The sequence below is a fragment of the Emys orbicularis genome, chromosome 2 (assembly GCF_028017835.1).
Source record: "Emys orbicularis isolate rEmyOrb1 chromosome 2, rEmyOrb1.hap1, whole genome shotgun sequence".
NCBI classification, from domain to species: domain Eukaryota; kingdom Metazoa; phylum Chordata; order Testudines; family Emydidae; genus Emys; species Emys orbicularis.
This window is the reverse complement of record NC_088684.1, coordinates 213,743,464-213,758,140: the sequence shown is the minus strand read 5'-3', so window position 1 is coordinate 213,758,140 and position 14,677 is coordinate 213,743,464.

Here is a 14,677-nt window from a genome sequence, read left to right as displayed (position 1 = left end):
GGTTATTGGGGTGGGTCTGTCAGTCTGGGTATTCAAAGCAGCTTGCTGTGCAACAGGAGCTATATATTAGCTAATGAAAGTGGGTCCCCGGTACTTCCTTGAAATGGGAGGCATAAAGCCCGTAACTGCAGGATTATGCACACAGCACATAGAGGCTAGGGGTTGTGTTTTGGAGCTTGGACAGCTTGTGGGAGAATGGCCCCAACAGGGCAATGGCTGCGAGCACCAGGCTGAAGATTGTTGCATGCCCTAAAATGGAAAGTAAAAACAGAGGCCGTTAAAGAGCCAATACCTTGAAAGCCCATTAACTTATAACAGTAACTTAAGTCTCCCCCAATTGAGAAAGCCTCTGCTCCCGTCCTACCCCGGCTCTATCCTGCGGGTGCCCGGCGTTAACTGCCCGGGCAAAAGCGTGCGAGGAGTGGGATGAAAAAAGGGAAGTCGAGGGAGAAAGGAGGCGCCTTCGCTTCCCCACGTGGCCTCCTGGCACCCAAGCGCCGCTCGCCATTCCAGCCCCGAACCCCACCCCTTGGGATGAGTGAGGCGGAGCCTGGGCGGCTGCGACGGGACCCAAGGAAAACACGGGGCCGAGCGGAGTCTGTACAACGCGCCCCTAATGACCCGGACGCCCTGGCACAGGAAACGCGAGAGCGGGAGTAGTGGGCGATCCACTTTCGTTCCTTCCTATGGAGAAGACTTTAAAGCATCTTCCCTTCCGACTCCAACAAGTATGCACGGTCTGAGCGCTCCTCGAGGCGACACTGCAAACAAAGTCCATATTTAGGCAGTTTTGTTTGCCTGAAATATACTTTGTCGGTGCAAAATCGCGCGTTCGGAGAGATCGCACAATAAGTCTCGCCAGTGGCAAAATCAACTGCCTATTTAAAACATCCCGCTAGTGAAAGATTTCGCATACAGAGAAAGAGCCGCCTATGTGTAAAAATATTCTTTGCTAGTACACGATCAGGTAGGAGCAGAAAGAGCCTATGGGAATTATATCCAGTTCAAGATACAAAGAAAGAGGCCCTATAAAAGAGTTCTTGCTAGTGCATTATGATGGGGGAAAAAAAACCCTATATGAAACACCCCAATGCAACACCGTTGGTATATACAAAAACAAATACAACAACCCACATAGGTGAAACATACTTTGCTAATGCAAAACCATGGATTAAAAAAAATTCACGTCTTGTTCTAGCCAAGTACGGTGTTGTTGTTGTTTTTAACATAAACTCTTTATTTGTAACCGTGATCTTGCACTGATGTATGTCTCATATAGTTTTTTATAAAGATGTTAAGCATATTTTGCCAGTGCAAGATAGTACATGCAAAAGTGTGTAAAACAGTTTACGATACACGATCGTGCATGCAGAGGCTGAAATACATGTGCAAGATCGTGCATGCAGTGGAAAAGCTTGTGTAATTCATAATATTTTCCTGTTTTTAAAACTCCTTCAGAAGGCGAAAAAGCCGAGTTTTCTCCCAAAAAACCATTGCATAACTAGATACTTTCTTTGGCAACTGCTTCCTGACAAATATTTATAAAGGAATTGCAGAACGCGTTTCCGCCTACGTGAATGAGTCTCATAACCACCTTCCCCAGACTCACTGCCACTAATTGTTTAAAGGAGTGGCGGACAGGAAAGCAGGGCACCGTGCATCCAGCAAGGCAAAGTGTGTGCGGCGGGGGGGCGTCGCCGGTTTTTTTGCAAGCCGATCTCAGAAACTATTATTTTTTTCTGTTGTAAATCAGAAAGTTTTCAGTGCTGCCGGAAACGCAAAGGAGCGGAGGGATTATTATTGGCACTGGGCTCCACAACAAGTATTTGGGAAACACGACCCCAGTTTCCTGTAGCTAGTTGCATGTAAAAAACCCCCACCCCAGCTCGCAAATCCTAATTTGTTATGGGGGGAGTGAGGGGACCCAGAGGCCGATCGCTTGCCAAGTAGTTACTACCTCTTTAAGAACAACACCACACTGCTGCTCCCCCCCGGTAGCAACTTCTCTCCCAGGCAGGAAGGAACCAGTCTCTCTCCCAACCTCCAGAATAAGGTGTCTCCGCCACCCCCTCCCCATCCTGGCCTCATCACACCTCCCTCTCTGCTGGATCACTGCTCCCATCCTGCCTTGTTCTCCACAGCGCCCCCGCCCCCCCGCTGTGTTCCCAGACTCCCCCCCACCCCCTCTGCCCTGCAACTCCATTCGCCTCCCCCAGCGCCCTCCGCAGGGGCTAGCTACCCAGCGCGGGCGGCGCACAGCTGCCCTTTGTCTCCCTCCGCCCTGGGAGCCGGGCACTATTTCTCCTCCCCCTGCCCTGGCGCTGGGTGCCTGTGGAATGCTGCGCGCCGAGCCCGGCAGCGGCGGCAGGATACAGCCGAGTCTTGCGCTCCCTATAAGAACCTCCTTGCGAGCGACGCCATTTTAAGCCTCTCGCTCGGTGCGGCGGCAGCGCAGCGGCAGGGGAGCGTCCGGCGCGGACTGACAGAGCCGGAGCCAGGCGGCGGCTGGAGACCGGGGCTGGGGGAACCCTGCGCTCTTGCCTCCCCGCAGTGTCAGTGGCGCTTTCTGCTAATTCCCCGCTTCCTCCCTTCCGCCGGCGGCGCTTGGTTTGCTCCCAGCCCGGCGGGGGCGCTGGTCTCGGGGGTGGGGGCGCTGGTCTCGGGGGTGGGGGCGCCCGGGGGGGGGTCTCTCCAGGGAGTGCGGCGGCTGGTGGCGGAGGTTTGGGGCTGGGAGAGCGGAGGAGGGCTCTGACCGGGGAGGCGACGGGAGGTCCCCGCTGGGCCCGGCCCTGGGACGGGAGGGGGGAGCCGGCCCCCGGGGGCGCTGCCTGGGTGGGGAGCTGCTCGGACGCGGGGGCTCTTGACTTGGGCGGTCCGGACAGTTGCGGGGCTGGGGAGGCTGGAGGCGGCAGCTGCGGCTCCGAGGCGCCCCTCGGGAGGCTGGAGGGCCCCTGCCTGTGGCGGGGCGAGGCGAGTTTTCTGCACCCCGGCTCTAGGGTGGGAGGCTCGCAGCAGAGCCTGTGGGCTGCAGCCGGGCTTGGAGCAGCGTGGGGCCGATTTGGGGAGGCGCTGGCGGGCTTTCCAGCACGGCTCCGCTAGCAGGAGGGTGGGGGGAAGGGAAGCGGGTTCGGGTTTGTTTGTACTGTGTAATTATCCAATAACTAATCTGCTGCTCGACTTCAGGGGCTGTTATCTGTTGCATTGTGGGCTTTTGTCTCAGCTGCATGTGTATTTGCAGGAGAGGCTCCTGTTCGTATCCATGCCGCTGCTGGGTGTCTTGAGTTCAAGCTGCTCCGGAGCTGGGTGTAATCAAAGCGAGTTTAAAACACCCCAAGTAGCTGGAGTCTCGTTAAAGAACGAGCCAGGCGGCTTGGGGCTCTCCTACCGGGGGAGGAAAACTTGCTGGTTTTGCACTGGGCCACTTCAGAATATGCAGTGTGTTGTGGGGGTTAGCCTCCAGAGCTGATCCTTCGGAGGGGAGGTAGTCTGTGGACCAATTCTGCTGTTGTTCCCATTGGCTTATATGAAACTTAACTCAGGCTTTTTTTTTTTTTTTTTTTTTAGAAGTGTAGCAATACTTTGAATTTGTTGGCTGTATTTTCTTGACCTCTTCTGTATGGAAGGACTCTTGTTCTGATACCCTGTATCTTCCAGACATCTGTGGTCTTCCCCTCCCCCAAAGTATGCATGCAAGTGGTGAATGGAAAGAGGGTGGGCTGGTATGCTGAGGTCAGTGGAAGGAAATCAAGGAGGGGTTTTAGTAAAATCGGAACTTCGTTTAGGAGAGTGTAGTAGACAGAAAGTGACCAGAATGAACAGGAGAGCTTCCTCTGATCTTAAATGCTATTGCAAGATGTGTACTCTTCTGTGTTAAGGTTTATCACCTGTAGATGACTTGTCATGCAAAGTCTAAGAGACTTCTAAAAGCCTTGACTGAATTTAAGATTGCATAAAATTAAGATGGTTATTTGGCCAGGTTACCTTCTTAAACTTTATTAACTAGTAATGTGGTAAAATATGCTATAATTTTAAATTAATAGACACTATTTTTGAATATCTTGGCCTAAGACAAGTGACTTAACTTCCAAAAGTACTAGTCTGCAGATCCTGTTAACATCAATGGCAGCTTCTGGATGCTTGGCAGTGTTGAAAATAAAAATAATTTGTTTAGGTGCCTAAATGTGGCTTTAAGAGCTGAATTACACATACTTAAATTTCACCTTTGTACACAATCACGTGTATGTACTATTAAATGCAAACTATTATCTTAAGAGTAAGAGGCCAGTGTTTGACTTTGCTGTTTTTATTTATTAAAGCAGTCTTCAAAATTTAGTAGTGAAGAGGCTTGAATCTTTAAGTTGCTCCTCTTGTGTCTCACTTTGTGTAAATGGGTAGTAGTTAGAGGGTGAAAATCCTATGTGAAATTCCTCACAGGAAAGGGCGGGATAGAAAATGGCCTCTAGAATGAGACCAATCTTAAGTAAAGATGTAACACATTACCTAATACAAGGTAAGGCTTGACCCACAAGTTAAAAGCACCCTGTCAGTTTAATTGTAACTCATATCTGTTTCACCTTAAAACTAAAATTCTAAAAACTTCATACAATTTATGCCTTCTTCCCTTCAACTCTTGTGCAACAAAAACTGGGCTAGGCTTTCTGCTTAGCATGTACTAGCATAATGCTAAAGTGATTGTTGCAGTGATTACATACAACAGTCTTTCTGGGTTAGATTTGCTGAAATTTAAGCTTCAGGCTTAACAGTTTTCCTTTAAACATAGGATTGACTGTATGAAATGATCCAAATTAATGAAAGGAAGAAAAACATTAATCAGAGTCCAAGATAGTGTGTGTGTTTTTTGGGGGGGGGGGGAGAATATGGACATTGGCATTTTAGAATTAGGTACTGCCCATTCACATGTAAGGCGGCTGCCCACGTGTGGTAATATCTTTACACCAATTTCTACCTGCAAAAAACATAAGTTTATGCTTTTTCAATTTTATAACTAGGAGGCTGACTGCTCATCTGATAAAATTCACTGGTAGGGCTCTACCAAGTTTTATCCAACAACAAATTCTTAATATGGTCACTAAAGCCAGAAGAAATCCTAATGCACGTGCAGACATAGCAATAACTATAAAGTTGTTCATGCTGATACAGTTTACTATAGTTTAGGCTAATACAGGGGTTGCTGTGACATTGCAGTAAACTGAATAACTTGTGCTTCATGACTTAATTAGAATCTACATATTGTAGTCAGGAAATCAAGAATGACTTCACATTTCTTATGGCCTCAGTGTCTTAAGCTTGTCTTGAATGATTTCTGCTTTAAGGCATGTAAAGTAAGTGGTTTTTTTTTTTTTTTTTTTTTTTTTTTTGCAAGTGGCAGCTTTTACAGAACTCAAGATTTGCGTTTAGTTCTGCTATTTTAGTTTTAAAAAATTAAACTTTGTACTTATTGGTGTATAACTGAAAATCTAGGTAGGATTTGTAAACTTTAGTGTGATACATGTTGTCATTTGCAAATTAACTCAGTCTTACAAAATTCTAATTGCCTGCTGCCCTGGGCTAGTGCACAGTTTTATCAAGTGAAACAATTGTCATAATAAAGGATGGGTGAGGCAAACTGTGCTTCTCCTTTTAAACTTGTGTGCATTTCTTGCAGTGCTGATCTAGCTAGACATTGCCATTAAAACCAGATTCTTAGTATACTGTTACCCCAAAAGATTAGATTTTTATAAATTTGCCACATCCTGATACAGTACTACTATTCTTCAATAATTCACAGCATTATCAAAGCCTGCAAAATCAGTATTTCCAGTGCCTGCTATGCATTCTACTCCAGACTTTTTCAAAATAAACTCCCAATTAAATTAACTTCCATGTCAGAAGTTTTTTGTCTCTGGTGATACACTGGCTAGAAAAATTGATGCACTTAAAAAGGGAATAGTGGTTATATCACCGATCGTAACAAAAATGTGACTCTGATTTAGAAGTTGATAGGGATACTTACTTTGAAAATTGTCTTCTGTGTGATGTACTAAACTTATTTAACATAGTACAGTGTGAATAGATGAAAAATCCATGGTAGCTTGGTAAAACTGTTTTGCCTTTGAGTCTGCATTAATGTCTCCCAAGAGAAGGAAGTAAAATAATTGAATAAATTAACATCCAGGTAGTCTAGACACTCTTGCTTCTGACTGGGCACAGACTGCAATCCACAGTGTCACTGACACAAAACTTAACTCTAAAACATCTTCAGTCTGTTTCAGGAAATTATGAATGAAATGGGACTAAGTACTTATTAGTTCAACTGGAGCTCTGTCACTGCAATCTCTAGCCTACTGAACTGAATAGTAGGCAGGTCCCTGACCAAACTAACATTAGAACAGGTCTGTCTAGGTAGATTTTTAACAGTAACTCACATTTTCAACATGAATATAATCAAAATGGAAGAATATATTTTTCAATCAGCATAATAATCCTGTTAAATTTAGCATGAATTATTAAATATAAAATGTACCCATCACATACATTCAGGGCACACTTGTCAAGAGAAGATTAAAATAGAGCTAGATGTTACAAGAAGAGGTTGTTTGCTAAATTGGAGTGTTGTCCCATAACATGCATAGATTTCTAAGGGAACCTTTGAACTCTAGTTCTTGTAGTAAATATCTTTATATATTTCTCATTGGCTTAGCAACAATACAGGTGCCCTCAAGTGGCCAAAAATCTAAACATCCCACATTGAGATGTGCAAATACTAAAAGCAAACTGACTAGGTTAAATGAAAGGTGTTGATCAAATTTTCTTTGGGTATTGTAGCGTCAAATTTCGCTAACATCCAGATTGTAAAGTCACAAGGAGGCAAAGTACTGGAGTAAGTTTTATAGGAGTGCTTATATTTCCAAATTATTCCATTCATGGAATCGGACTGACTGAGCAGTTGATGCCCTAGCTGTACAATTTCTCAGTGTTCTGGTGTTTCATTTAGTCTATTTGTAACTTTATAACGGCTTAATTTCTTCAATTTTAAGATGCTGAGACTAATGGGAAACATTAACTACTTTTAATAGTGTAGTTCAATTCAGTCTTGGAGTTTCTCACCTCTATCTTTGCGCTAATTCACAGGATTGAGTCAGGTCATAGACTTCATTATGCAGAAGTGCTGCAGCAGGACTTTGGTGCAAGGTATTAGTGTTGTCAAGCTGCTTTATGGATGGGGACCTAGGTATAGAGGTCTACTTTTTTCTCTCAACACATTTCTTGATAAAGTGTAGAGTTCAGCATACAAAGCCTTGTTAAAAAATGTTTTCTTCTCCTATACATGGCAATTTAAGCACAACTGTTGGCATGGATGTCTAGTCTTGGGTTTGGAATGTCTTAAATTTGGTCTTTGTATATGTGGTGATACTGCAGCGACTTGAGTATCAAAATTAAATTGATTTAAACTTTAAGGGATTACTGCTCAATACTGAGACCTTTACCACCATAAGCAAAATTACATGTAATTGATCTCAAAGTTAATAAATTCTTGGTTGAGGGTTTTTGGAAGGCGGGCATATAAACAAAGGCTTAACAATATTGTGGGAATGGTTTATGCCAGAGTAGTTAAAGTAGCTGGAAGTGTGAACATGTTATAACAGTGGGGGTGCAACCATGGGGCTTGTCTTCACTATTGGGGTAAGTTGACCTAAGTTACACTATTCCAGCTATGTGAATAATGTAGCTTGAGTTGACATAGCTTAGGTCGACTTATCCTGGTGTCTTCACTGTGCTGCATTGTTGGGAGGCGCTCTCCAGTCGATTATCTTACTCTTCTCTGAAAGCTGGAATTGACTGGAAAGCGCTCTGCTGTTGATTTAGCAGGTCTTCACTAGACCCACTAAATCGAAACCCACTGCATCAATTGCAGCAGCATGGATCTCCCTGGTAGTGAAGACAAGCCCACAGTGTTCTTGGTTGCTGATAAAGCAGTTTATTCAAGCTGCTAAAGTATAGTAATGTCAGAAAGCGCTGTTACTAAATTCTTTTTCATAAACTAAGAAGCAAACTCTCTAATGATGAAGCACCCCCAACCTGATTTTGGCTTCTTTGTGCACATTACTATGATGTATCTGGAAATAGCAACTAATCCTCACACTTCAGATTAGACTCTGCCTCAATAGCTGGTCACAAGTTCTAGGCAACTTTATTTAGGGCTGGCATTTAGATGCCCACATGTAGATTGTAAAATTGGTTACTATGTTTACAGTTCCAGCATTGCAGAGCTGGTAAAAATCCACTTGAAAGTGAAAAGCTGTCCCTCATGAGTATTAGTCTTCCAAATGAGAACTGGTACAGTGTTTTCTTGGCGTCTGCGAACACTTTCAGTGCTGCTGCTTATCGCTTTGGCAAACAACTACAAGTTAACAAGACTGTTCATGCACCCAAAATTACATGTTTATTGCCTGCTATTGGTGCTGCCTGTAGCTTTCCCCAGGCTGTGGCCATGATTGTTCCACACTGGGAGGAGGAGCCAAAAGAGGAGGCTGACAAAGTGGTAGAGTATCTGCATCTTGTCTTGCCACTAAGGCCTGGTCTACACTAGGGGGGATCGATCTAAGATACGTCGACTTCAGCTACGCTATTCTCATAGCTGAAGTTGTGTATCTTAGATTGACTTACTTCGTGTCCTCGCGGCACGGGATCGACGGCTGCCACTCCCCCGTCGACTCCGCTTCCGCCTCTCGCCCTGGTGGAGTTCCAGAGTTGATGGGGAGCATGTTTGGGGATTGATGTATCGCGTCTAGATGAGACACCATACATTGATCCCCGATAGATAGATCACTACCCACAGGTGACTGTGAAGAGTGGGGTAAAAGACAGAACTATTTAGTGACAGCTGGGGAGGCTGTAGAGGGAGTTTTGTACCTTTGGAGCCAGAGGCTGATGTGAAAGGGGAATCCAGGAATAACTTCTCGGTGGCAATCTCAGTAGCTGAGGGTGAGTCTGCCTTCGTCACCAAGATGTTGTCTCTGGACCTTGCTGCACTGGAAGGACACCACCTTTGCTTGCTTGCTTACTAACCAAAGGTAGATAAAACTATCTGGCAGACATCTTCTAGTCCTGTAATACTGATTTGGCTTGAATGGTGTATAACAAGTGCAATGTTATATAGTATAGGTATAGTCAATCTTTGTGTAAACTGAACTAAACATTTTCTTTAGGTTTTACCAAGACAAACACGTAACTACCATGATGCAGTTTCTAGACACAGTTTGAAGTATAACACCACTCTAAAGGCAACCTGCAGAATCTCGTGTCCTCTGCTTGTCAGATATTTTATCTTGATTATTGGAAAATGTTAAGCATAATTGAAGGGGCAGAAGAGATGCATCTTTAACAGACAGCAACCATGCTTTGCTGTTCTCACCTCTTTGGGGCTATACTTTTTTTTTTTTTTTTTTTTAAACTACAATGATTTGCTTGGGAAGATCCTCTAAATCTTCATAGTACAGCTAATCCAGTTCTGGAAAATGTAGTCAAGACTACTGTAGCAGGATTTAATTATGGCTTTAAACGGCTGTTTTGTGGATGGGAGTAACTCAATTTTCTTGAAGATACAAAGCACTCTTGTGCTGTTGCTGTATTTGCTAAGATTAGGTAATAAAAGCATGTGAACAAGAATTGGAATTGCGTTAATTGTAAAATCTGACTTTACAACTTTAGTTCTTAGATTGCTTGGAATGATGGTAGCTTTAAACCAATTTTATTTGCAATGTTGTGGACAAGGCATCAGAATCTTTTTTGGGGTAGGGAGGAGAGTTTTGTCTCTGAAGTTCTCCATTAATAGATCTCTTCCACATATATGGAGGAGAAGCAAGGACTTGGAAGCCTGAACTGTTAGTGTGATAGCAAGTCATTCATTGGACGTTCATTCCCCTGCAGTGTAGAAAAGTCCTTTCTTAGTGGCTTCAAATAGCAGTGAAATGTTTACTTTAAATGCAAAGTATACTAATTAAAATAACTGCATTTTATCAAACTTAGTTCTTTGGGCAGACTGAGAATTGTAATCATGGGAGAAACCTATAGAATGACTGTCTGACTTCTGTTAATACAGATTCAGAACTGGAAATTGGAAGCTTAACTTCAAATGTGTGAGGCAAAAGTTCTAGAGAAAATGTAGTATCACTATCAATGCCCCCTTCTCTTGCAAAGCTTCAGACTGGGTTTTCTCAAGCCTGTGTTTGTTTATTTTCAGGGAGTTGGTATTGACCTCATAAGTCATCAAATTCACTGTGAATCTAGAATGACAAAAGATGTTAATCTGCAAAATTAAAGCACTAGATATTGCTGGTAGAAAACTGCTTTCAGTACAAATGTTTTACATAAACTTGATTATGAAGTCTGCTCTTACACTATACATTGACTAGCTTGTACCAAGTCAGTTTTTGAATAGCTGCCTCTAAATATTTCTAGAGTAGTCGAGCAACCAAATCTGATGCTGCATTAGGCATTGGAGGGATCAGAATTTTCATGTATTAGCTGGCTTAATGGCTTTCCCTCAAGTCACTGGCATCAAAAAGCCCTTGGAATGTATCATGCTGACTTTAAACTGAAAGAGTACTTTTCCAACTTTATGAAATACTATAAAATGGTCACGTGGTGACACTACTTCACAACTATCCCAGATGTACAAGTCTCCAGTAGGATAACAGCTGTAGTGGAGGAAGACTGGTCTTACTACTTGAAATTTTGCAAGCAACACAACAAACTGTTCAATTTCACCTTAAAATCAATAACCTAGCTTGCATAGCACAGAACTGGACTTGACATGTTCCTATGCATATCAGATGCAAGAATGGGAGTTAAATGTTAAGGTTTGCACGTCCATCCTTTCAAATTAGATGGAAATCTGTTACTAATACAGTAGTATACCGTATTGTAGCTGGGTTGGTCCCAGGATTTTAGGGGTATCTTCAAAAGAGCTCTGTGGAAGTTCAAAAGCTTCTCACCAACAAGCTGGTCCAATGAAAGATTACCTCACCTATCTTGCATCTCCAATTGACTAATAGTGGCTCTTAGCTTTAAATGTCAACTTAAATTCTTAAACTAAAAGGATCAGGTCTAAATAAGGACTTTTTAGACAAATGGGGTAAAGGATGCCATAGCAAATTTTTCTGAGCTGGCGTAATGTCTTATCTGTAGCCTTTCATCACTTATGTGAGTAGGACAGACACTAGACTGAAATATATATTCTATATAAAGATGTAAATCCTGCCATAATTTCTTCACTTGTCCCCTGCTTGCGTTGTTGTACAAAACATCTGAAGGAATGTAAGGGTCAGTGAAGTTGGATTTTTTCCCCTCACAATTGGTTATCTTCTGAATTAACAGTCAACTGGTATCAAACATTAACTAATCAAGTGTTTTATTAAAACAGGCTTCATTTAGTTATATTTAGGTCCCTACCAAACTCGTGCTCCATTTTGGTCAATTTCAGTCATGGGATTTTAAAAAATCCTAAATTTCATGATTTCAGCTGTTTAAATCTGAAATTTCAATGTTGGAATTCTGGGGGGGGAGGGGTGTTGTCACAAGATTGTGTGGGAGGGTAGAAGTACTGCAACCCTCCTTCTGTGCTGCTGCTCTGGTGGTGCTGCCTTCAGAGCTGAGCAGCTGGAGAGCAGCAGCTGCTGGCTGGGACCCTAGTTCTGAAGGCAGCAGCACCACCACCAGCAGCAGTAAGGATGGCATGATATGGTATTGCCACCCTTACTTCTGCACTGCTGCTGGCAGGGTGCTGCCTTCAGAGCTTGGCACCCAACCAACAGCCACTGCTTTCCAGCTGCCCAGCTCTGAAGTCAGTGTAGAAGTAAGGACCATTTACCCCCCCCCCCCATAACCTTGTGACCCCATGCAACTCCCTGGGTCAGGACCTCCCAATTTGAGAAATGCTGGTCTCCCCTGTGAAATCTGTATAGTATCGGATAAAAGCACGTAAGACCAGGTTTCACGGTGGGAGATCAGATTTCCCGGTCCATGATGCATTTTTCATGGCTGTGAATTTGGTAGGGCCCTAGTTATATTCTCCTATTAACTATAGTGGAGGAGTTCAAACCTCTAAATCCTGAGTCTTCATAGGGGATATCTAAATGAATGTTGCTTAAGTAAACTTGGGAATAATATCAGATTGCTAGTATCTTCAGCCTCTGAAAGCTTAATGATCTTCAAGTCCTGAGTTAGTGTACAATGCATAATTTCAGTCAATTCACCCCGACAGACACCGGATGGGGTTAAAACCAACAAGTGTAAACGTGCTATTGCAACTTTAGATTACAATTATAATGAACTAAACTGTAAAACCCTGTATTTTTAAATGCCACCACTGTTGGAGTATCTTATTTGAATTTTACAAAACTGCAAGAAGGCAAAACAGTTGATAATGAAGGTCCTGATAGTGGACACATTTCAGTAGGAATGTAACTTGTATCAATAGTCCTACTGACTTAAAAGGGAATAATCATGTGCGCAGCAGTGGTGGCTAAAACTGTTTTTGTTTAAAACTTTTTTCCTAGAGGCAAATCTGTCAGTTAAAAAAACTTGTTTCAGTGGTGGTAATGAAAAGATATTTAGACTTTCAATACCTAGGCCATAATTTTCAAAAATAGGAGCCTAACTTTTAGGATCAGATGGGATTTTCAGTCACCTGAGTGACTTAGGAGCACAAGTCCCATTGCCTTCAAACAGCAAACTTTGTATAGCTAGTCAGTGTGTGTTTTTTGTGTGTGGTTTTTTTTTTTTTTTTTTTTCTGGAAATTCAATACTTTAGAAGGTGGCTTTGCATGGTGTTGGAGTTTGTAGTGGTCTCCCAATAAGCATGTTGAGGCCCTGGAATTATCTTCAGGCATAGATGAGTATTAAGTGTGAAACTTCTTAGTAGAAAATCTTTTTAAAATCTGAAACACTAATTAGGAAACTAAAATGTTTTGTACTTCCCATTTTATAGTCTTTGACTTTTATCCACCTTAGTTTGTCATAGTCTCTCATGCTTATGGAAGCACCCACAGTTAGCTGGTTTTGTGAGTAAAGAAACTGCTCATCTTAACCTCTAAAAGAAAGGTATTAAGTTTATAGAGGCTACTGCAATGACTTCAGTGCACTAGCCTAAGTAGCAGTGTTAAAGTATTGCCCTTTCTCTTGGCGCCAGCCATTTGTAGGCAATGGACTATTGAACAGGTATCTGTGGGACTTCTAATCTAGAGCAGTAGATTGTGTATTTTGGTTCAGAACAAGAACTTGAACTAAAGATACTTGGGAGAGCACCACAAATAACCCTGCATCTTTCATTTCCCCTATATTTGGCTTTTGGTGACTGAGTTTGTTATCCTAATTCCAAGTACACTTCTTCCAAATCTTAGTAGCTGAGATGGGTTGGTGCTACTGCTCCCTTAAAGAAGTCTGTATTTAACATGGGAGTATCTCAAACACTAATCTATGTTACTGTGTTTACAATGCAAAAGGAGAGGCTGTCAGTAATCACTACTGAAACTAATGGCTAAAAACTCCAGCCTAAAATTCCTTGCTGGAGAACAGAATACTTGACCATTTTAATTAAGAGTTCTGATTACTGAAAAAAAAAAAAAAAGCAGTCAAACACTTGCTCAACTGAGTTGTGGGTGAGCTTTGCAGTTTCAGTGAAGGGATTGCCTCTGTCTTAACAGAAACTTTATGGAATTATGTTTTAGGTATTTAAGCAGCCAGTACTGGCAAAGAATGGCAAGTAATTCAAAATTTGACTTGGTTACTGTCTTTGGATCAAGTGACTTAAGAACTTTGTGTACTTCAGCCATTTGGCTAGAACACACTACTTGTCCTGCCTTTAACCTTGATTCTTCATTGTGACTCCCTGCTTCCTCCCAACCTTGTCTGTACTAGGGAAAACTACAGAGCTCCTAGCTCTTCTAGCATGGGTAGGATCTATACCGGGGTGGGCAAACTACAGCCCATGGGCCAGATCTGGCCCACCAGCTGTTTTAAGCCAGCCCTCGAGCTCCCACTGGGGAGCAGGGTTGGGGGCTGCTCCATGCAGCTCCCAGAAGCCACAGCATGGCATCTTCCTCCTCCCTTCCCCTCTTTCTCCCTCCCCCCGCTCCCCCACCCACCAGCACTCCAGCCAGGGAGTAGGGTTGGGGGCTGCTACACAGGGCTCCTGGAAGCAGCGGCATGGTGCCCCTTCCAGGGCTCCAATGGGAGCTGCAGGGGCAGTGCCTGTGGATGCAGCAGTGTGCAGAGCTGCCTGGCCGTCCCTCTGCATAGAAGCCAGAGATGGGACGTGCCACTGCTTCTGGGAGTAGCTTGAGGTAAGCGCCACCCAGAGTCTGCACCCCATAGCCTCTCCCCCTGCCCCAACCCTGATCCCCCTTCCTGCCCTCCAAACCCCTCGCTCCCAGCCTGGAGCACCCTCTGGCACCCCAAACCCCTCATTCCCAGAGCCTGCACCCCTTCCTGTGCCCCAGCCCTGAACCCCCTAGCTTCTGAACCCCTTAGTCCCAGCCCAGAGCACCCTCCTGCACCCCAGATGGAGCCCTCACCCCTCCTGCATCCCACTCCCCAGTCCAGAGCCCCCTCCCACACTCTGAACTCCTCATTTCTGGCCCCACCCCAGAGCCTGCACCCCCAGCCTGAGCCCTCA